Source organism: Canis lupus, chromosome 10 (assembly GCF_011100685.1).
Source record: "Canis lupus familiaris isolate Mischka breed German Shepherd chromosome 10, alternate assembly UU_Cfam_GSD_1.0, whole genome shotgun sequence".
NCBI classification, from domain to species: domain Eukaryota; kingdom Metazoa; phylum Chordata; class Mammalia; order Carnivora; family Canidae; genus Canis; species Canis lupus.
In genome coordinates, this window is record NC_049231.1 from 32911491 (window position 1) to 32935930 (window position 24440).

Below are 24440 nucleotides of genomic sequence, written 5' to 3' on the forward strand. Positions count from 1 at the left end.
AAAGCAGAGTTACAGAGCTCACGTCCTGTGGCACTAAAAGAGTCACCAGGAGCACAAGGGTTTGGCCCAAGCAGCTGCCCGCTTTCTGCATCATCTGAAATGAAGTCCAGATACCTCAATGACCCTAACTGGAAGCTCTGGAAAACAGAAGAGAGGATAGGAACAACAAGAACTTGCAGATACCACTGTAAGGAGTATGTGTAATGCATCCACTTTGGAAAACCATTTGCCATATGTCCTCACATGCTAGGAAACCTTCACATGCTATGGTTCAGCATGTTCACTCAGGTGTGTGACCTAAGAAGTAAGCCCAAAACTATCAGGAGATCTTGTACAAGAGCATTCTTAAAAGCATTATTTGTAATAATCTGGAAAGAATTCAAATGTCCATTAACAATGGAAGGGATAAATTGTCGTAGTCATGGAATGGACTTCTATACCCCGCAGGTACATGGAACAGTGAGGATAAATGTCACAGCATTAAAGGAAAGAGGTCAGAACCAAAAGAATTCCTAAACTTCCATTTATATGAAGTTCAAAAATAAGCAAACAGGAAGTCACTCTGTATAGGGATGCACACTGGGATAGTAAAATAATAGAGAAGAACATGGAGAAAATTACGGTCAAGGTCAGTGATTACCCTTGGGTGAGGGGTGGAAGGGGGATGATTTACAACTGGAAAAAGGTAGGGGAGTGTCTGGAGTGCTGGCAATGTTCTCATCTTCTGACTTGGAGTTTCACAGGCATGCATTTAAGGACACTTCATGCAGCTGTACCTTTGGGTTTTATGACTGCATGCTGCTAGGCCCCTGTCCCTGCCCTGCCGCCCCCTCACACCCCCAGGACACACACGTTCTTATACGTGACTATTACCGGGACTAGAATTTGAGTCTGAATCTACCTGATTCTTCCACCACTCTAGCATTCAGCCATGGGCTTGGGACCCTCTGTCTAGCCTTCTTGGCCTAAATTTCCTGGCCTCTAGTCTAGGGTTTCTTAACCTGGGGCCCCCATCCATTTCGGGAGTCCTGCAACTCCCCTGATGCTGTTTGTCAAATTGTGTGTACATGTGACTTTTTTCTAGGGGTGGTTCTAACATCTTTGGGTTCCTAGAGTGATCTGTGACCCACAAAAGGTTAAGAACCACTGCTAGAACCCTCTCAACTGGCTTAAACAAACAAATGGATAGAAGTGCCCCAGGCCTCGAGCAAGGTCCTGGAAAGTCCAGGGCTTTGGGGTGACTCCCTGTGGCATTCTAGAGCCACAGGATCTTTGCTGTCTGTACCATACTGTGACTGCACTTTACCTAGGCCTGTGCCACCAGGTTGGGCCAGGGCTGGCAGGCACAGGGTAATGGAAAAGGCTCTGGGTGGGTGGGAGCAGCTCACAGGGAAGCAAGTGGTGGGAGGGCTGGGCAGGTACCCAGAAAAGTGTCAGCTACAGCTACAAGTGGGAGAAATTATGAAGAGTCCAGAAGGCCTGGGGTTGGAGGAGATTGATCTTTGAGCTGGGGTCTTCCCAATCATTCCCCAGGTCTCCCTCTACACTCATTTCAGTTTCATAATGAGTCAAACAAGGACTCATTGGATCACCGATCCAGAAGCCCACGGTGATCGGTGACCAGTGTTAGAGCTCCCATACCCCAGGAACACTCAGGCCATTCCCATGGGCACCCTCCCCAACCTCGCCCCAGGGCTCATTTACATATGGCTTTGCAGCTTCTTTTCCCCTTGGTTCTATCTCACTGAGGGCTGGAAGGCTGTTTTCCCAACACACACAGCCCACTTTTCCAGGGCACATTCCCCCACTCCTTCTAATTAAATATGGCTCTCTGGTTGATTCACACTCACTCTCCTGAGAGCCTCATCATTAGACTCAGACTCAGACTCAGAATTCAGAAGTGGAGTTTTTACTAGTTGGTCTCTCAATGTGAGCTTGTCAGAGAGCACCAGAGTTGTGGTAGTCCCCGAGGCCTAGGACATTGGTTGCTTCTCATTTGAGTTCTTGTGATGGTTTTTCTGCAGTGGTTACAGGCAGATCACCTCTCTGTCACAGGGCTGGCTCTCTGAGATCTGTTCCAGTTTTATTCTCCCCACATCTGCTGCTTTTCTGGAACTCAGTAGATGGTAGTTTGACTATGCTATGTAGTTTTCTTGGAGAGGCAGCCCAGGATTTTATAGGTTCACAGTAACGGGGGGCGGAGGGGAGAGGCCCCGTTAGACCTCAGAGCCACGTAGAACCACGGACTTCTGCTTATCAACACACTTTGCCCATCCCTGCCTCTCTCTCATTTTCTCAGATCAGCTTTCTCCAGTGGACTGGACCCATGGCTGTTAGCAATCTGCGTGGCTTCTGTCTTTTTCGTCAGAGAAAAATTGAGTCTCTCTCCCTACTTCCATTCAAAAAGTTTTAGGGGTGTATCAGTTGGACCAAACTAGGATATGCTGCAGAAACAAACATCCTCTACAATCTCAGTGCCTTAAAACATCGAGGTTTATCTCAACATCTGTTCCAAGTCTCTTGTGATACTTGTGATCATGTGGCAAAGGTGAAGCCTGCTCTTACACTGCAGCCTGCCTGGGGCTGCTCAGATGGAGGTGAGCACAAGATGCTATGTGGAAAATGACACCTACCTTAGCCTAGAAGAGTAAGAAGAGACCGACAGGATGCTTTCTTAGAGGAGCTCGTGCTTGAACTGAGCTTTATGAGACAGCAGCAATGAGCCAGGTGGGGGTGAGAGAGAGGATTCTGGCTCAGGTAAAGGAAAAGGCACCTGCAAAAGTTTGCATGCAAGACAGACAGAATTTCCTGGGGAGAGTAAATAATTCACTGAGGCTTCCCCAGGCCCTCTGCCGAGGTGATGTGCTATTTTGGACAGGCCTTAGTTTCCCCTTCTATAAGTTAGGGACAGTAATAGGCCTATCTCCTTGGATTGTTATGAGGATTCAATAGTAATGTCTATATGTCTCTAGCACCGTTAGTCATAAGCTCTTGATATATGGTATAGATGTGACCAGTGTTGAGAGGCAGTCAAGTGTCATGGTTAGGACCGTGGATGTTGGAACCTGATTACTTGAGTTCAAATCCCTGCTCTGTCATTAGTCCCTTGGGGTAGGAATACAGATAGTACCTAGGGTTTGTGTGAATATTCCTTGAGGTGACATATGTGCAGTGCTGGTGCTCAGAGGACTCTGGGTTTGTTCATGTGATTGGGGGCAAGTGAGTGCTGGATAAAAGGGTCAGCAGAGGCCAAGGCATGTCCCTCAGCTGCATAGATACAGATCCAAGTTTGTGAGGGCTCATGATTAGACAGTTCTTGTCGCTCATTCTAAGCAAAGGACGCAAAGTTATGAATACAAAGTTAGACATGAAAGTAAAATTTGGTCAGAATGATGAAAAGAATCACAACAAATACAAAATGTTAATAGTTTGCAAATATCAAAAAATTCAGAAAAATACATGTTTTTTATTAGTTATTTGATATCCTCTATTATAATTATTGTCCTACATTAGCTGCATATTCTTGATCACCTCTTCATATTGAAAATGATTTTTGTTATATTTTCTGTAGACAAATTAGACAGAAAAATAATCTAGCCTCTCCTGTAGTGTGGCTGATCAAAATTTTTAATATGGATAGTTTGGAAGTATTTATTTCAATCCCACAACAAAACTTATATACCAGCAATGTCTTACAAGTGTTTTAGAACTGTTGTCAAATTTGGAGAAATATAAAATTCCTGTCATGAAGGAACTATAAGATTTCAAGGCATTTAAAGTTTTCTGGCACAGTGACTGCTATTAGATACTCATTGAATTGATGATGCCAATGAGTATATCAATTACTTATTGAAATGATGCTGCCAAAATGTCTTTTTTTTAAAAAGATTTTATTTATTCATGAGACAGAGAGAGAGACACATACACAGGCAGAGGGAGAAGCATGCTCCTTGCAGGGAGCCTGATGTGGGACTCAGTCCCTGGACTGAGTTGGCCAAAAGCAGACTGCTGAGCCACCCAGTTGTCTGAAGCCAAAATGTCTTTAATGGTCTCGTGGTAGTCTGTATCATATTCTCTTCATAGTTGAGAGTATTTCTTGACACATCTGTAAGAAATTCAAATCTATTCCCGATATATTTCCATGATTCACTCTTCTTCATTAACTAGATCTGTAATCCAAAATCCTAATTTTTATTTCTACTTGATATGTGTCTCTTCTTCTCAATAAGCAAAGGTATATCAAATCTTATCTGAAATTGATTTTGTTATTTTCAGTGTCAGAATATTTCCTTTTATTTCATTGCTCATCTTTATTTCTTTTTGTTTCATTTGCCATATTTTACATGAATTTCCTCTAGAGGAAATACGTCGTAAATATATTTAAAGATGCATCCCCTTCAGGAGTCTGGAAATTTCTCATTTTTTCTTAAGTTCTCAAAGCATCTTTCATATTGTGGTTAGAACAGAACATGCCCAGCTCAGCCTACTCTTAGCAAGACCCCCAGAATGCCCTCAGCCAGGACAATGCCACCTGATGAAGGGAAGTGTGATAAAAGATGGAGTAAAAAGAAACAGTGATTTTAAGTCATAATCTTTAATTTTTATAGATTCAAGATCTGTGGCCCTTTGCTGGGGTTTTCCCAGAGCCTTAAAGGGGCTCAGAAACTTAATCTTCATTGAACTCAAGGCAAGCTCACTTCTCTCTCTGGTATCAGCTACATCTCCACCTCCTCCAAGAAGCCCTCTCTGAATGGTCTCAGTGAACCCATTTTCCCCTCTCCCACTGCATTAGTCACATGGTGCAATATTTGTGGATTTACTCCTCTGTGTCCTCTTGCCAGGTCCCTGAAGGTCAGGACCCTTGCTTCCCTAGAGCCCAACGCTGTCTTTATTAAGTTAGGTGCTATAGCGTGGCCTGGGAATTCACTGACATTTATTTGTACCATGTACAAAGTCCTGGTCTAATTACTATCTACTATTATCATTGCAAAAATTAATTAGACCTGATTCTTGTCTTTGAGCACCTTTCAAGGGACACAAGTCATACATAAAAATACTCTTGAAAAATAGTGTATTACAAACCATTTCCTGTTACATATCCAATCAGTTGCTTTAAAAAAAAAACTTTATTTTGAAGCAATTGTAGATTCACATGTAGTTATAAGAAACAAGACATCTTGTCTAACTATAATATCACAATCAAGAAATTGATATTGATAGGATCCATTGAGTTTATAGAGTTCACACTTTTACAGACATTTGTGTGTGTTTAACTCTATGCAATTTTGTCACATATATGGAAGTTGCTTTTTTAAAAAATATTTTATTTATTTATTCATGAGAGACACAGAGAAAGAGAGAGAGGCAGAGACACAGGCAGAGGGAGAAGCAGGCTCCATGCAGGGAACCCGATGTGGGACTCGATCCCGGGTCTCCAGGATCACGCCCTGGGCTGAAGGCAGACGCTCAACCGCTGAGCCACCCAGGCGTCCCGGGAGTTGCTTTTTAAAGTTTCTTAATTGTTTAATTATTTTTAGAAAATACTACAAGGTAACCATAAGTTGATTTGAAACAACACTGAATAAAGGTGCTTATAAGCTCACGTTTAAGATTCGGATTTCACTCTGAAGGCAGCAGAGTCACTGCAACGGTTAGAATGCACATCTTTGAAATCTGTGTCCAGCTGGTGGAAGATGGGCCGGTTGAAGGGGGCCTGTCGGAGCGGGACTGTTCACCAGCCGCAGTGTCCTACCCGCGCCCATGCAGCTGTGAGCCCACCTGCCCACACCCGCACGCCCAGGCGCCCTCACAGCCCCGGCCCGCCAGACTAGGCGGATTTCTGGAAAGCAGCCACTCTAGCAGCTAAGGAAGCCGAGCTCTGTGGTCATCGGACTCTGATGGGCCCTTTCGCTTGGGAGCTGCTTCCAGGGTGGCCGTTGCCTCATTTTGCCCGGGAGTGGGTTTCTCTGTCTGCTCTGAAGGGGGGTGAGCCCCGGGGAGCCGCCTGGGGTCAGAGGTGTGCAGGGGTAAACCGAGATCCCAGGCCGGCCCTCCCCGACCTCCCGCTCTTCCCAGAGCGCAAGCGCCAGGCCTGGGCCTCCGCGGCCAGCAGGTGGCAGAGGGGGCCGGTCAGGGACGCGACGGGGACGGGACGGGGACCGCGAGGGCGGGCGGGACCGGGCGGCCTCCCCGGGAGCGAGCGGGGGGCGGGGCCTGGGCGGGGGCGGGCCTGGGCGGAGCCTGAGGGGGCGGGGCCTGGGCGGGGGCGGGGCGGGGCCGGGCCTGGGCGGAGCCTGAGGGGGCGTGGCCTGGTCGGGGGCGGGGCTCGCTGAGGCTCCCGTGACCCGGGGCCCGCGAACACCGGCGTGAGCAGGACGCTGACCGCCCAGGAGACAGACGGTAAACACACACTCACAAGCATATAATCATGTAATTACAAGTTGGGAGAAGAGTTGTGAAAGGAGAAAACAGGGGACTGTGGGTCTCCCCGGGACCTGGGTAGACTTCCTTCCGGAAGCTTCTCGCATCTCGACCCGAGTTCTGCCTGCGTGGCCGCCGCCAAGCTGGGTGGGCGAGCTGGGCCGTGGGCTCCAGGGTCAGCAGTGAGGCTTGACTGTAAAGCCCTGTGTAAACTGCCCTCGGGAGCTTACGAAGAGTAGTCCAGAAAGGCTGGGAGCCCCGGCCGCTTCTCAGAACGTGTATTTATTTATAGAGCTCCCTTCTGGGCCCCCAATGCTGTGGTCTGAGTGCGAGTCCCCACCCCCCACGCAGCCACCTCCAGATCCAGAAGTTGAAATCCTAATGCCCAACGTGGTGGTCCTGGAGGACTTAGGAGGTGGGCCTTTGGGAGGTGATTGCGTCATGAGGGTAGAACGGTCACCAACGAGATTAGCGCCCTTGTCTCTCCCGCCAGGTGAGGGTACAGGAAGTAAGTGTGCAGCCTGGAAGAGGGCGGTCACCTACCGGTGCCGCCACCTGATTCTGGACTTTCTGCCTCCACACCTGGGAGAAATAAATTTCTGTTGTTCATAAGCCATCCAGTCTGTGGTGTTTTGTTCTTTTTTTTTTTTTTTTAAAGATTTCATTTAATTATTCATTCATGAAAGACACACAGAGAGAGAGAGAGAGAGAGAGGGGGGCAGAGACACAGGCAGAGGGAGAAGCAGGCTCCATGCAGGGAGCCTGATGTGGGACTTGACCCTGGGTCTCCAGGATCACACCTGGGCTGAAGGCAGGTGCTAAACCGCTGAGCCACCCACGGATCCCCTGTTCTAGCAGCCTGAACAGACTCAGACTTCATCCTCGGAGGTATTGTTTCACCTCTCCCAGGGGTTGGAATGCTGAAGGCGACCCCACAGCGCCCTGTGCATTAGTACAAAGTACTTGTTAGACCCACTCCTAATTTCCTGTGGGTCTCTCTCAGAAACTTTAGGCTTCTTCTTCTTCTTCTTTTTAAAGATTTTATTTATTTATTTATTTATTTATTTATTTATTTATTTATTTATTTATACATAAGAGAGAAACTCTAGGTTTCTTGAGTGGTGGATTGTGGTTCCATCTCTGTCATCCAGCAGCAGCTGCATCTCTACCACCATCATCATCACCATCATCACAGCTAACGCTGGGGCAGTGTTTTCAGTGTGCTCTGCACGGTTCTGACCTCTTGACATACATTCATTTCTGGCTCATTGTAACCCCTATATACACAAGCATCAAGTGAATAAGCACAATGAAAGGAAAGTCTTGGAAAGCTTCACAGAGGAGGTGACTTCAAGATGGATTTTTTTAAAAGATGTTATTTATTCATGAGAGACAGAGACACAGACAGAGGGAGAAGCAGGCTCCCCGCATTGGAAGCCGGATGTGGGACCTGCCCCTGGATCCCTGGGATCATGCCCTGAGCCAAGGCAGACTTTTGACCACTGAGCCACCCAGGGGCCCCTCCAGATGGATTTTGAAGGCCTGAGTTCACCAAGCAGAGAAGTGGGGATTCATCATTCCAAGGTGGCCTGGGCAGATATGAAGGAGCACCTCAGGCATTCAAGGAATGCTAATTAGATCAATGTGGCTGGATGTGTGGGAGGTGAGGACGGGACAGAAATATTAGGATTGGAACACTTACTTGGGTATAAGGCATTCTTGTTAAGAAGGCAGTTTTGGGGTTTTGTTTTTTGCTTTTGTTTTTTAATCCACTCTATACATCAGGCATCTAGAGCAGTGATCTCTCAGGAAGAGGGTGGTTTGCGTGCCTCCCAGGGATGTGCTAGATGATCTCAGGAGGTGTGGGAAGAAAATATTGGAATTTCTATTTTAATTTTTTATCTTACCCTTTAAACATTTCTATTTTGGTAAAAAGTTGAGAACAGCACTGTCCAATAGAACTCTGCGTGATGATGGAGATGTGTTATATCAGCACTTGAAGTGTGTACGACCAAGGAACTGAATTTTTAATTTTTTAAAAATTTAAAGTACCCTAAGTGTAAATAGCCACATGTAGTCAGTGACGACTATGTCGAATGGTGAGGGTTCTAGTGTGCATTAATACTGGGGTTTATGTGCCTAATTTGATACATAAATGAGAAAACATAAAGGTACAGCTCAGGTTGTTACTGGTGGCACATGCAATCAAAACCGTGTACAGACCATTGGTCCCGAGAGCAGAATTAAATATAGAGCTGGAACCAAAGTACTGAAAAACGGCAAAGTTGGTGTAGCTCTAAGGGATTAGGCAGAGATGTCTCAGAATTTAAAACATCTGAAAATCAAAAGGGATCTTATAGCTCTCTAATTTTCTTGAAGAAAATAAGCCTTGGTCCAAGAGGGTAGGGACTGAAATTCATAGCTTCAGTCTTACTTCTGCATGTGACAGGCTGTCCCATACCAGCCTTTCTACATCTACCTCCCACCCCTCCGTCCGATTCTTCTCTCCCTGGTGCTGTTCCAATCTGTGATGATACAGTTGTTCACTTGCAAATACAGTCTGTCTCCTCCCGACAGCTAGACTGTCAGCTCCATGGAGACAGCACCATGTCTCTTGTTTACCACTCTATGCCCAGGACCTGGCATACAGTAAGTGCTCAAAATGCATTTGCTTGATAAATGGTTTAGGAGGTGGATTGGATGGAGTGGGATCCACACTGGGAATAATGAGAGATCAGGCTAAACAGATATTGGGAGATGGGGACAGAGACACTCTGAGCGGTCAGTGCCCCAGGGCCCCCCTGGTAGCCACACATGTGGTCGGTAACTGTTGGCTAATGGTGAAAAGTCCGATGGACCTGGGTTCGAAGTCCAGTTCTATCACTTACGGTAGTAGGACCTTAGATAATATCCTCAGCTTTTCTAAGTATTTAGTTTCCTCAGCTATAAAGTGAGGAAAAGAACAATACTGTTTCTTAAAGTTGTTAGTTGGATTAAAGAATATAAGTATATCCATATATTAGACACTAGTACCTAGACTATCTAGTGCATAGTACAGACACTATGGAGTTTTTATTCAATGTCAATCCAATGCATGTATGACCTGAATGATACCATGTATAGACACAAGAGAAAGACACAGTAGGGAAATGGCCATGGGATCAAAGGACTGGTATTTTTTGATGAAATAAATTGTCAGAGCCTCAAATGTAGTCACATAGAAATGTGATGCACCAAACTGTCCCTTAGAAAATATAGGGTTACTTACTGGAAAGCAGTTTGGCTGGATGTAACAAAAGCCTTAAGAATGCTTATTCCTCATTTCCAGTAAGTAATTCCACTTCTAGGAATCCATACTAAGTAAGTAATAAGAGATACAAAGATTTTCTTACAGATGCCATGACTATAAGGCCCAAATAATAAAAACTTAAATAGTAAGCAACCTAATCAGCCAGCAATGGAGGAATGCTTAAGGGCAGTACGACCATGTGAAGCAATACGATGCAAATAACTAAAAAACCAAGTGTTTCAGAATATATCACAGAGAAGAGGCTCATGTTATTAATAATAAGTGAAAAAAGTAGATAAAATTCTATGTAATATCACAATTGTAAAATATGTGTTTAAAAAAAAAAAGACGAGGAAGACACTAAACTCTTAGCTGTGATTATCTTTGGTGGGTAGGTCAGCGACACTTGGGTCAGCCCACCGATGTTCCCATCCCTGGTCTTGGCTCCATGGTGTAGTTCAGGCGGCCCAGGGTAGCCGGTGTGTCAGCTCTCGGGTGCACTCTTGAGACTGGAAGGGACTTCCGCCAAACCTCAGTGTGATTCTTCGAGAAGAAGGCTCATGCTAAGGATGGCAGCCTGAGGGAGAGGGCACAGCACTTGGGAGTTAGAGAATCTAAATTTAATCCCTGGCTTGTCCACAAAATAGCAGTGGGATCTGGGCAACTTCCTGTAGCTCTCTTCACCTTGGTTTCATCATCTGTAAAATAAAGGGAGTGGACTGAGGTGGTCTCCAAGGTACCTTTAGGCTTTGACACTCTGCTCGCCTTTCTTTTTTTTTTTTTTAATAAATTTATTTTTTATTGGTGTTCAATTTGTCAACATACAGAATAACACCCAGTGCCCATCCTGTCAAGTGCCCACCTCAGTGCCCACCACCCAGTCACCCCCACCCCCCGCCCAGCTCCCCTTTCGTTTAACAAGTACTCGTTGAGCACTTTCTCTGTGCCAAACACTATTCCGGAGACTGGGGATAAATAGGGAACAAGGCAAATGTCTGTCCTCTTTCTAGTAAACTCTAAACCATAATAGAATCGAAGCAGGATGTTTTGACTCATCACTTCTTAAAATGAGTTTTTAAGTGATCCCGCCTTCCCTTCAGCTCTTTTCTCCTCACTTCCACGTTTCAAACTTTTATTTTTATATTGTCAAGATTGATACATCTAAATTCTGTTGGGTAATGACACATCTTCTCTACTTTGTCTATGTGTTGATTCTAAAAATTTAGGATCAATAACTATTCCTCATCTGAGTCAAGTCATTGCCTGTGATTACATTTCCTTTTTTTTTTTTTTTGTGATTACATTTCCTTTTGTGCATGGCTGTTCATTTCCTGAAGTTTCTAATTGCCTTCTTTTCTCAGACAATTTGCCTGTCTCATATATTCAATTTAAAAAGAAAACAAAACAAAACAAAAAAGAAGACACTTCCTCATGGCAGATATGGCAGTTAGAGTTGAATGGGGGAGCAGAAGCACTGGGTACGTCACACGAGACAGGATTTATTTATTTATTTATTTTTTGAGACAGGATTTATTATAGAAGCACCACATTATAACTCTAGATCTGTCCCCGCCCCATGTGGGAAAACTACCTCCCATGCACAGCCCCCCTCCCCCAACCCCGCCACCGCCATGTCTCTCACATTCCTCCAACTCTTGCATTCTCCAAGACCTAGAGCTTTGCTACTCAAAGTTGGTCTGTGGACCAGTATCATTGATTGGCTTCACCTGGGACTTTGTTAGACATGCACACTATCAGTTCACCCAGTCCCGCTGAATCAGAATCTGCATTTTAGCTGGGTTCCTAGGGCATTTGTATGTCTAGTAACATTTGAAAAGCACCGGTCTGGGTTACTTTGTGGAGCTTGATGTTTCCTTTCTGCCTGCTCCGGTTCATTGCAATGAATTCCTATCACTAAATGGCCCTAAAACTGTTCACTTTACCGCTGAGGCCCTTCAGAGTCAATGCTGTGCCTGAGGAGGCCCCGTCTTTGTTGTTATTAATGATGATGATAATAATAATAGATACTATCTATTGATTACTATGTGCCTGGTATTGTGCTATGCATTTTATTTTTTAAAGTAGGCTCCATGCTGGGCCCCAACACAGGGCTTGAACTCATGACCCTGAGATCAAGATCTGAGCTAGGATCAAGACTCAGGTGCCCAACCAACTGAGCCCCCCAGGCACCCCAGTGCTATGCATTTTATATGCACAGCCTCATTTCATGTTCTCAAGCCCCATGGCATGAGTATCATAATTATCTCCATATACTAGGTGAAAAAATGAGGTTCAAGACGTGAAGGCACTTGCCCAAAGTCACACTGCGAATAACTGATGCATCAAGGATTCAGTTCCAAGCTTGTATGACTCTAGAGTCTTTATCTTTTTTTTAAGATTTTATTTATTTATTCATGAGAGACACACACACAGAGAGAGAAAGAGAGGTAGAGACACAGGCAGAGGGAGAAGCAGGCTCCATGCAAGGAGCCCGACATGGGACTCAATCCTAGGCCTCCAGGATCACACCTGGGCTGAAGGCAGTGCCAAACCGCTGAGCCACCCGGGCTGCCCTAGAGTCTTTATCTTGAAATCATGAGAATACAATGTACACACAGGCAGGCGCACATCTCATCATTGTACAACTGCTCCTCCAGCCCTTTTCATGCTCCCTTCCATTCACTAACCCTGCGAGAGTAATTTCTAGCCTCACTGCTTCATGTCTACACGGATAGATTAGTTGTCTGGGTTTGTACTTTATATAAAGGGAATATAACACAAGATATTCTCTTATCATAGTACAACTACTGAATCAAGCCTCTTGGACTTCCCATTTTTATGATGTGCTACCTTCCCTGGCTTCTCTTGTTCCACATTATGTTGTGAGATTCATGCATATTGTTGCGTGTGGTGTAGATTGTCTGTTCTGATTGCTGTGTGAATATACCACAATTACTTACCTGATCTAGTGTGGATGGGCATTTGGGTGCCTTCCCAGTTTCAGGCGCTTATGAATACGTGAACATTCTAGCACACGTCTTAGGGTGAACATATGGGTACATTCCTAGGAGTAGCATTGGTAGATAACACAGAGCATGTATATTCAGCTTCCGTAGATCCTGGAGTGGATTAGCTCTTTAGCTCGAATCAGCTGCGTATGAGAGCTCTGGTGGCTTTACTCCTTTGCCAACTCACTTGGTCACAATTTGGCACAGTTCATCTTTTTTCATTTTAGTCATTCTTGTGGCTTTATAGCCAAAGTCCATGTATTTCTTACACCTCTTTAGTGGATGCATTTGTTTCGTGGTCACTCCTGGTTGCCTACTCAGAATTCACTTTTATCCCCTTCTTTCCAAAAGAATCTGATTTTTTCCCCCTCATGTCTCCGCTTCTTACCCTGGACTTCAGGGGAAGCTGATCTCAGCCCTGGTTACATGTGTAGGCTTTATTAATGAAGGGTAATTATTCTCCCCTTAATAATGTCAGTTCAGGGATGCACAGGTGATCCAATTCCATTCAAAGAATCTTCAGGTTGATTAGGAGGATTTGGGAAGTCCCCTTACCCTTAAGAGGGAGGCACAGGGATAGATGATCTTAGATACTGTCGGGTCTGGGTGTGACGTCTGCGACTTCTGTCATCTTGCTAACTTTGAGGTGAAGCAATGTGCTTTTTAACATCATGGAGCTGTTGAATCACACGCTTTGGGCCTCAGTTTGGGTGCAAGAAAATATTCCCTTTGTGAAAATAAAGGAAACCTCATTTAAAATGGAACCGGAGCCCTGAAGGGGGCGCTTGCAGGCAGATACTCCCCGCAGAGCCTGCATCACCAGCTGGAAGAAAGAAGATGAGAATTGTTTTGACAAGGGAGGACATTTTTCACATAGGGATTTCATCTTCTGCTTTTTTTTTTTTTAAAGATTTCATTCATTCATTCATTCATTCATTCATTCATTCATTCATTTGTGAGAAAGAGAGCACAAGCAAGAGGAGCAGGAGCAGAAGAGGGAGAAGCTGACTCCCTGCTGAGGAGGGAACCCAATTCAGGGGCTCCATCCTAGGACCCTGAGATCACGACCTGAGCTGAAGGCAGACGCTTAAGAGACCGAACCCCCAGGCGCCCCCATCTTGTGCTTTTATGAAAAAGAAGGAAGATGCCTCCCTGCACAGGAACAGTACATCACCCACCAGCTGGCAGCCAGTGAGAAATCACAACCTGCGACTCTTCTCCCACAAACTTTTATTCAACGTCTCCTCCCAACCAGGTTTCCTCCTACCTAATAAAAGCTGACCTTCTCTCCCTCTCTTCAGAATAGCCTGCGGGTCACTGTAGCTTGCTTGTCCCAAAAGCAATTCCTCCGCTATTCTCAAATAAACTTGTTTTGTTAGTAAAATAACTGGTTAATTTATTTTTAAGGTTGATCCCTTCTTATTCAAGTCAGATTAGGTAAAAGTTTCTGTACGTTGAATCAATACAACTTATTTTCAGGTTAGTGCCCACCGACATCTGTGCAGAGCTGGGGCTGAGAACCCTGCTACTTCTTCTGGGAGGCCGTCCATAGGAATTCCGTCCAGGGAAAGTGTCTGCAGCCACTGAGGCAAGTGGCTCCGGAGGGATGGGGGCAGAGGAAGGGACACAGGACCAGCTGGGCTGCGGAGGCCCAGAGCTGAAGCCCCTTCCACTTGCTGGAGCGCCACCCTCCACCAGGCCTTCACCCCCATGAACCTTAGTTTCTGTTTTTTTGGTTCTCCCCTCCCCTCCCCTCCTTTTCTTTTCTGGGTGGGGTGTATGGCGGGGCGGTGGGTGTGAGTCTTTCCTTTGTCTGCGGGGGCATGGGGCTATAGGAGTCTTCTCGCGCTATGTCTCGTCTTCGCTTGGGTGAATTGCTCAATGTTTTTTTTTCTTTTTTCCTTTCTTTCTTCCTGTTTTTCTTTCTTCTTTCTGTCTTTATTTCTTTCTTTCTTTCTTTCTTTCTTTCTTCCTTTCTTTCTCTTTCTTTCTTTCTTTTCTTTCTTCTTTTCTTTTTCTTTTTTGTCGATAAATCAGGAACTGGGAATCCCAGCTTGCCTCCCAGGGTGTGGGTTGGAAGGAGCTTCTTGAAGGGAAAGCTGTCCTAGGCAGTCAGGGGCTGCACAGGCCAGGGCTGCCACTCCGGGTAGACCTGCCCCTGGCTGAAGCTAGCTGGGGCGCCAGAGGGGGGAGCCGGCAGGCCTCCGGACCCCGGTGCACTGGAGGGAGGCCTCAGTGACTCAGCCTCTCCCCTCCCCGAGGGGGCGCCTCATGGGTTTTGCCTCTTCCCCAAAGGCAAGGCCTAAGAGGGTCCTGGAGTAGAGCTGGGTCATTGTTTCCTGGGGCATTTCTCTCAACTAGCCTCCCCCCAACGCCTCCACCTCTCCCTCCCACCCCCACCCCTCCCCCCAACGCCTCCACCTCTCCCTCCCACCCCCACCCCGCCCCCCTCCCCTCCCTGGAGCCCAGCTCCCCTGGCCCTGTGCAGGGCGGTGGCCGGTGGCGCCCGGGGCCTTTGTTGGGTCGCACAGCACCGTCGCCTCGGGCCGCTCTTGCTCATTTCTCTGGGCGCTGTGCTGAGAAGGCCTTGGGAGCCTCTCTCTTCAGCCGCCCTTTATTGAATTTCACCTCCATTTTGTTTCCTTTCCAAACAGGAACATCATTTATCCTGGACTTCACGTCGCGGAGGTCCTCCAAGAGCTCTCTCTTTCCCAGCGAGGATTGTTGACACAGACGATCCGCTTCGGGCCTCCCGCCCCTCCCCGCAAACGGGCCCTAGAGAGTCCCCAGCTGCGCCCCGGCGCCCCGCCCTTCGGTGCCGCCACGGGACGGGCTGACCTGCAGCAAAAAGGGGACAAGTTTCAGACGTTTTTGCTTTAAGTCAGGCGAGCCGATGGCACAAAGAAAGTGCATCATTTTATTCTAAATGCTTTTTAAATAAGTGTCGCTTGGCCATAATCAGCCCTAGAGGATGGAGAGGTTCAAAGCCCCAAAGCCGTCACACAGATCTGCGGGGGTTTTCTCCCTCTTAGATTATGTGACTTGACCCCAAGAAAACCGGGGCGGGGCGGGGTGTGTGTGCCCCCCGCCCCCCCGCCCCCCTCCTCTCCCGGGCGGGGAGCGTGGAAGTGTTTGCCGGGCCGGGGGTGGCGGCCCACGGGCCGGGAGCGCCCCTCCACGTTTTGCTCCTGTTTGGGGAGGTACTAGGAAGGGGGGGCGGAGGCCGGGGAGCCTCGCGGAGGTGCGCGCGCAGGGCTGCGGCGGGGCGGGGGGGGGCGTGCAGGGCGGCGGGCGCGGGTGCAGCCCCGGAGGCGCGGCCCTGCGGGGACGGCGGGCGGGAGCTGGGGGTGCCGGGGCCGAGGGGGCGCGGGGGGCGCGGGGGGCGCCTCGCCAGTCCCCGCGGGCACGCGTCGCCGACACCCCACGTGGCGCCCGGTCCAAGACCTTCGGAAACCGGGGAGCTCAGGAAGCGCCCCCGGGTGAGATGCGGCGTAGGGAGAGGCCGCCCCGCGGGGCGCGTGGCCCCGGTCCGCGCCGCCCGAAGCCAACCCGCTGAGGGACTAACCGTCTGATCCCCGTTTCCTGTCTGTAAATTAGGAAAAATAACAGCGGCTATGCGATGGGTGCCCCGAGGACCGCAGGGAGAATGACTGAAGTCAGCTCAGATGAATGAACACTAGAGGTCATGTGCCCCCCCCCCCCCCAATTCTGGACCAACGGAGGACCCTGTAGGATGCAACCCCACTAGCTTGCAAGTGAAGATATTTTTCAGATTCCAAACGTCTTGAGATGGAAAAGGCCTCTGGGGGACCAGACCAAGTGGCATCAGAGCGCCTGGCCTCCAGTCAAGGACGAACACCCTCTCAGGAGACCCCTGCCCCAAAGTTTGCCCTTAAAAGCCCTCCTTTGCAAGCCCTCAGGGAGTTGGGGACTTGAGCATTAGCACCCCGTGTTCTCCTGGGCGGCGCCCACCAGTGAATAGCCTACCTTTCTTCACTGCAAAAGCTGGGTGTCTGTTCTCGTTGGCTTGCTGCAACGGGGTGTGCAAACTCTCGTTTGGTTCGTTGACGTGATCATACAAAGCCCTTAGTATCATCAAGTGAGTACTTACTACACTTAGTCTAATTATTCCTTGAGCATTTTGAGGGGACAAGCGGGGCCTGGTAAAGGATGGCTTCCCTTCCCTCTCTTCTTTGCTTCCTTCCTGCCTCCCAGACACGGGGAAGAGAGCCAGTGTTCCGCGCAGGTTTAGGGGTCACCTGTGCCGCAGTTGTGGTGTAGTAATGTAAAACATGACCTGGGGCTCACACACATACACACGAAATCCCTGCTGTGCCAATTGCAGCTTTGTGACACTGGCCACGTTGCCTCATCTTTCCGAGCCTCATTTTTCTCATCGGCGAAAAGGTGTGCGAATCCCGACCTGCTGGTATGTTGAGGTGAAGCTGTAATGTGTACTTCTGCCTTCGTTCCGGGGGCCTTGGGGCCTTCCTGCCTTGCATTTCACCCTGGAGAACGTGTCTGTGGAGATCATAGGGGGATTCTGAGGGGAGGTAGGGGTGAGGGCGGGGACCGCTGGGGAGGGGGGGGGGGGGCTCCCGGGAGGAGGGCCCGCTGAAGAGCCTGAAGGCTGTGCGGGGTCTGACCTTCCCCGTGTTTCTCACACGGTGGTTCCTGCTGTTACCACTTTGCCTGATGATAAGGATGCGGAGGACAATGGCAGCTGTGATATTATAATCTATGATAAATATGTATTTGGCCTTTGTCCCAGTTCCTGGCTCACAGAGCTCCTAAAACCCTTGGAATTTCCTAAGGGATGAGAGTTGGGGGTGTCTCTTGTTATGTTAAGGGGGTGACTGGTGGACAGAGGAGGCTCCGTCCTGGTGATTAGAGGGTTGGAGCTTTCAGACCCACCACCTCCCTGACCTCCAGGCAGGGGCCTCAGGTTGACTTGGTCACCCACGGCCACCGATGGAATCCTGCCTGTGGCCTGAAGCCTCCATAAACCCCACCAGGATGGGGTTGGTGACCACACGGAGGCTGGGGGAGCGTGGAAGCTCGGGGCCCCACACCTTGCCCCGCATCGCCTCCCCCTGGCTGGTGGTGACTTGTGTCCTCTCCCAGCAGGCCGGTGATCTAGTAAGTAAAACAGATCTCGGTCCTGTGAGCTGCTCTAGGGTCTTCCTAGCACCCAAGGGGACAGGGTCATCGGAGGGTCCGGGAGGTCGCACGGGTGACAACCCAGCATTGTGACGAAGTGGGGGCGGGGCAGCCTGCGGTCGGAGCCCTTCACCTGCTGGTGGCCGTCGCCTGCAGAGCACAGACTGTGGGGCCGGCCAGGGTGTGGCAGGGCTGCGGGTGAAGGCGTCGCAGGGGGAGGGCTGGGCTTTCCCACAAGCTTTGGAAATCCCCTTCCTGAGATCCCCTAGTACAGTGAAGACTGGTGAGAACTTAAAAAAAAAAAAAAACAACAACAACCATGTATTGAAAAACCAGGGAAAAGCACGTGTAAACAGGCCCGGGAAGTGCGGGAAGCCCAAAGGCCAGGGCTTCCTCCTCGGGCTCCTGCAGGATTTGTCATATTTATACCCTGGGTCCGATACCGTGTGTCCTCGGCTTTTGAGTTACCCACATATACTTAAAAACAAAGCGTCTGGTGACCAAGCTTCCCGCCATCAGGTGGTTTTCCTGCATTGTATTCTGCTCTGGATGGATTTCTTTTAGGTCCTTGCTTCCTCTCTATTCTCATAAAGGAGTTGAAGTCTGTAATTCAGCGCAGTTTTGTAGGCCATTTCTTTGGCTCTTTGCTTCTCTGTTCGTTTTGGATTGTGGTTTTCATGTGTGGGTTTCCTCAAATATCTATTGACCCCGGAGTGTCTCTTCCTATTTCAGAGCGAGTCAGTGACCCCCCTCCCCCAAACTGCAAGCTCTCTGGGAGCTGCTTGTGTATGGTGTGGGGCCGGTTCCAGCCTGGTGGCCACTCTGTCCCGTCTCCTTCCTACCCGCTGGACTCCACCACCCCCGGGCTCTCCGGGTCTGTTGTTTCCCCGCTTTGCACTTGCGTTTCCCACTTCCCGTGGCCCGGAGAGAATCGGCCCCGGGGGTTCCCTTTGCTCCTTCACCTCTTTCATGTCTCTGCTCAAATAACACTTGGCCATGGAGGCCTCCCTGGTGCCCTCAGTAAAGCTTCTCCCCAGCCCACCTCGGCTTCAGTGCCTGTGGGTCCCCTGACAGGCGTCTCGCAGGGCACGCTGTCACGTCCACCGCTGTGCTGTGCAGTCCCAGCGCCATGTGAGCAGGGTCTTTGTTTTGCTCACTATGCGCCTGCTGTACCTGAGGCCTGGCACGTTAGTGTTAAATGCAAGCTCGATGAAGGAAGGGAGAAAGGAGCGGTGGCTTCACTGGGCGGGGAAGGGCCAGCATCTGGCCTCTTCATTGGCAGATCCCTAACCTTCAGCCTGTCTAGATCCTTCATTTGGGTTAGTTGCCTCAACCACGGAGTCCTGGCTGCCAGTGTTCTTGGAATTGACTGGGAGAAGGTATTTTATCTGATTCTCTTGGATGCAGCAAAGTAGCCCTGTCTTCTGCACCTGAGACCTTTGGATGAACTCATCCCGGGAGTAGACCAGCAATCTCCTGGTTGTGGAGGCAGAGCAGGCTGGGGAGACCAGGTGACCGCCAGTCACCCCACCCACACCCTTATGCTCAGAAGGACCCTGCACCTCTGACTCCTGAGCCCTCTGGGGTTCTGCAGGGTTTATCACAAGGATGTGCTGGTAACTGTTTAATTGGCTCGCCAGGGAGAAAAGCCCTGATTTGCAGTGTTGGCTCATTCCCGGGGTGGAAGTCCTCCCACCGGAGCCGAGCTTAAGCTGTCATCATGACGTCTCTGAACAGGACTTGGGAAGAAATGAGCAGGAGGCCCCTGGTGTTCCACCTTCCGGACGCAATAGACGTGACTGACTTCAAGAGCATAGATAATAAGACCTAGTTACATAATAGGGAGGTGAAGACTTTTGAACAGCTATTAGCTTTATTAAATATAAGTTAATTGAGGTTTACCTAATTTTTCAATTAGCAATAATCGTACCTCAGATAAACCTCATTGGCTATGATATTGCCACTGCGCAAAGCTTACCTAATTTTTAATAATGGTTCTTTTTAACCAGCTTGGAATTTTCCTAAAAATTTGACCATCAGCTCTTGTGGGCTGCTATCAGCCGGTTCTAGCATGTGTCCTCTCGCTGTTGGATTCCCTCTTGCAGGCTTGCAGGCTTTCATTTTTAGGTATCTGGTATTTTCTTTCTATGTCAGTTATTCCTGCTTCATCTAATTTCCAGTTTCTAAAGTTTTGTTGATGGCTCTTTCCTGCTTGTCCTCTTAATTCTCACTGTCCTATTAGGCTTAAGCCTTCTTTAAAAACATCCATTTACTTCCATTTTGATGGGTTTCCAGAAGATGGTCAAGGTAAATGCAGGTGTGCAAAGTGTTCTGTTTAACTAGAAGTGTCTGCAGTTAGAATCACTTTGAACTTCTTAGACACACATACTTAAAAATGTACCTTTTGACTATATTATTTAGCTTATATGGTTTCTCTCTTTTTTGTTGACTGTTAAACAGTTGGTAACCTCATATGGCTCATGTAAACTTTTAGTATGAAATTTAATTCATTAATTTCCATTGCTTTACTGTGGTTTTGGTGTGAGAATGGTTTCATTTTAACACCACAGGAGTAACTCTTTTCTTTTAGCCGCCTAGAAGTCAGACCTTAAACCATTGTCAAGTTTTAGTTTCAAGGGTCTGTGTTTTAGGTAAAATGAGGTAGTGGTTTTTAAAATCTATCCGTATGTGTTTTATTTTCCTGAATTTGTCTTTATTCCCAGCGAGTTTATCTGTCTTGAGGCAGAGGGTAGAGGAGGAGGGAATTAGAATTGTTACAGCAGCAAAGAAGGAAATTCGTGTTGAGGTTTTTTTCACTTTGAAGACAAAATAATAGGCTTAAAAGTCACTTACTGTGAAAAAAGGATTTCATCAATTCCTTTATCTCCTCCTGCACTATAACAAGACTTGGACTTCGATTGTAATTGAGACCCTATTACATCTCCATCCTCTCCACAGCTTGGTTGTTCATGTCCTGTTTCCTTTAACAGAAAGATACTCATGTTCTTCCACTACTAAACTAGTTTGAGTTTTCTTTTTATTTTTTTATTTTTAAAAGATTTTATTTATTTATTCATGACAGACACACACAGAGGGAGAGAGAGAGAGGCAGAGACACAGGCAGAGGGAGAAGCAGGCTCCATGCAGGGAGCCCAACATGGGACTTGATCCCATCCCGCGTCTCCAGGATCTGGCCCTGGGCTGAAGGCGGCGCTAAACCGCTGAGCTATCAGGGCTGCCTGAGTTTTTTTTTTTTTTTTTTTAAATTCAATTTGCCAATAGATAGTTTAACACCCAGTGCTCATCCCATCACGCACCCTCCTTCATGCCCGTCACCCAGCTACTTCATCCCCGGCCTACCTCCCCTCCAGCGACCCTCAGTTTGTTTTCCAGAATGAAGAGTCTAGTTGGAATTTGTTACTTGTTTCTAAGAGTTCTAAGTCTTTTCAGTTATGATAATTTTTTTAAAAAGCCTAAACGTTGTGGGTCTCCGTTCCACAGGATAGCTGTTTTATTAGCAGTATCTTGACTGAGAAAAATCTAGCTAATAGCTAGATGGGCAAAAAGATATAATGAATTCAGTAATGCTTATGAATGAACTTTATTCATTGCATCAACATGTATATATACAGTATTTGTAAAATAGGAGTGCCTGCATGACTAAGCCACTGGTTATTCAGTGTATAAATGATGCTTGGGGACCATACACATTTTTAGATTCCTTGAAATAACTCCGAGCTTCACCTGCCTGTTGCCAGACCCAAAGACGCTTCGTTCGCAGGTTGGCAACCACTGCTTTAGATTACCTTCTCCCCAAAACCCTTCCCATTGGAGCTGAAATGAGCTCCTTCTTGCCTTTCTCCAAGACCACATTAAATTTATTCCAGCTTCTAAGGACCTCTTAACTCCATCCTGCTCTTCTACACCTACTGCCACGGCACCTGTCCAGGCTCTGATTGCCCTCCCAGGCCCCGATGCAACAGACGGTCTGTCTGGTCTCTTCTACTGTCTGTTCCCCTCCGATATGTACTTGGTAGGGCAGGTTTTTCATATCGTGTCCTTCCCTTGCCAGCAGGTTGCCACTCCTGTGTCCCGTCATAACAGCTGGGATACCTTTGTTTCAGTCCTACTTACCTGTTTGTGTCCTGCAAACATGTCCTGTGCCTTTTGCTTATGAGCTTTTGTTTGAACCAGTTCTTTTGGCTTTCCCTATACATGACAAGCTCATGCCCCACTCAGAGATGACCTACGAGATTTTAAGCAATCCCCAGGAGCCTCCTGCTCAGTGGTAGCTGCACCTGTTCCTGGTCTTCTGTAAGCGCTTTGATGCAGGCGTTGGTGATGGACATCACACTGTGGACACCATGGGGAAAGGAACGTTTGTATCTCTCCAAGCACCTTAGACAGGGCCTGGTACATGCTAGAGGCCCAATCAATGTCTACTGAACAGATTGATGTGGATTGGTCTGTTTATGAGTAGTCTTGAAGACTAGTTCCTGAGTAGGATTCAAAGTATTTTATTATAAAGCCTTGGAAATGGAACAAGAAAAATATGTGAAAATTATTTTCCTGATTGTTTTTTTTCCCATTTTAGTCTCTTGACATTTTTTTTCTCCCAAATAAGTGAGACTTTATTTCCTCTTTCTGATTGCAAAAGCAACACATGGTCTAAGATTTACATGTATGTCACACAGGCTTGAGGTCAGATTTTGCTACTCAGTGGCTGTGTTGCTTATACACAGTACTTGCTCTCTGTATACCTTAGTTCTCTCACCTGAATATGGAGATCATTGGAATAGTTCTCCCTAAGAGTGTCATGAAGAGGACATTAGAAAGTGTATGTAAAGTGGTTAGCACAGTATCCGGCACACAGTTGCTCCGTAAATGTGCACAGCTGAAATTATGGTCCATGCAGAAAAGGTAAAGTTCTGTGAGACCAGGGATACAGCTGGAGCCTTGGGCTCAGGACCTTCACTGTGTTGCATTAGAAGAAAACTTAAATCTGACTCCAGAAGCCATGGATAAGAATCTCAATCTTTTTTTCAGGACAGCCTTTCTCAACTGTGGCTCACATGAACCACAAAACTCACAAAATGGCCACAGTGACTCTTTTTTGCCCCTGAGGATGCTACATAACTAGCACTATTCTAGATGCACAGGAGGGCTGACGGACTACATGCAGTGCTTGATTGAGGACGCTGAGGCTTCGGCCTCTCCCCACCCAACCCCTCTTGGAAGACTTGGGGCTGGGCTTGGCACAATGCTGCCTGTCTTCCCTGGGAAGCTCATTTTCCCCAGCCTTCTAAGGACAGCTGATAAAAATCTCTCCCTCCCTCACCCATATTTGTTCCTGGAACACCATTCATCTGTTCCTACTCCACATCGTGCTGACACACACCCAGTAGTTCTGACAGGTTTCATCTTCTCTTGAACGGACAGCTTGTGTCTCCTGAAACTTGTGTGCCCGTTTCCTCTGGGATCGCTGTGAAGTACATCGCCAAGAAACACAGGTCCCTAACTGGATTCTATAGCAGTAAACCTTGACATTTTTTCTTTCATATGCAGACCTCTAAAAGTCCTCTGGGTCCCTTGCAACTGCCAAATGCCTCTCCATGACAAAAACCCTAGAATTATCTGGGCACTTAATCTAAGCATGTCATGATTTGTGCTGCTGAGGCTTCTATAAACGGGTGCTGTAGGGCTGAGCAAATCTGCCTCACTTGGAGTCCTTCCTATTTTCTGTTGACAGGGCTCATGCTATCTCCCAGGAAGGCACCATGCACCTTTTTGGGGGGTGAGGGCCATGATATCTTGTGTGTTAGCAAGAAGGAATAATATTGGGTAGGCAGTTAGCAGTGTCTACCACAATTCATATAATGGAATATCATATAGCCATTGCTTTTTGAAGAATATTTATTGACATGGGAAAATGCTCACAATATGTTAAAGAAAGCAGGATACAAATCTGTAAATACAGTATGATCCCAGTCTTGTAATAAAATAAATTATATATGCATAGAAAATATACAGGACAGAAATACACTAAAACATTAACAGTGATTATCTTGGTGGTGGGATTTGGGTGAATTAACTTTAATTTTCTGCATTTTCCAAACTTTTCATAATGAACATATATTACTTTCATAATGGGAGAGGTGGTGGTGGGGAGAAGTCCATACAGGTGACACCTTACACCTAGTACTGGGAGGCAGTGAGACTGATGTGGTAAGGGGATACACTGTACTTGTACCGCCTCGGGCAGTGTCACTGTTTATAAAGGAGGGAAGTAAACACCTGTCTCCCCCCTCCCAGGACCACTGGGTATGGGAAAGGGGCCCCAAGCATCTGGCAGTTGTTACTCTACAGCAGCAGCTCTAGTAGCTTATTTTAGTACATGCTCACATGCCCCGGAGCAGCAGGGCTGTGGACGTGAGGGACCAAAGAGCACAGGATGGCCACTGTACTCTCCTCATCCCTACTGTGGGCCACCTCGGCAAGCATCTGTCTGGGGGAAGTCTGCAGTCCTGGTCTCTCACCTAAAGAATTCCAGGTCCTTGTTTGAA

The 24440-nt window shown here is 47.5% G+C and overlaps 1 long non-coding RNA gene and 1 pseudogene across 4 annotated transcripts; both read right to left on the minus strand.

Annotated features, from left to right (window-relative positions):
- Window positions 1-10064: 10064 nt before the first annotated feature.
- On the minus strand, window positions 10065-17913 carry LOC111097674. 4 transcript variants are annotated; one of them, XR_005365674.1, is made up of 4 exons: window positions 17790-17913; window positions 16705-17238; window positions 12670-13540; window positions 10065-10407 (listed from the first exon to the last, which is right to left on the minus strand). It is a non-coding gene; the product is annotated as an uncharacterized LOC111097674 (long non-coding RNA). The 4 variants fall into 4 exon arrangements; XR_005365675.1 differs by lacking the exon at window positions 12670-13540; XR_005365676.1 differs by lacking the exons at window positions 16705-17238; window positions 17790-17913 and adding an exon at window positions 15346-15482.
- A 1826-nt stretch (window positions 17914-19739) lies between these two features.
- Window positions 19740-19852, minus strand: LOC119873801 (annotated as a pseudogene).
- Window positions 19853-24440: the final 4588 nt, after the last annotated feature.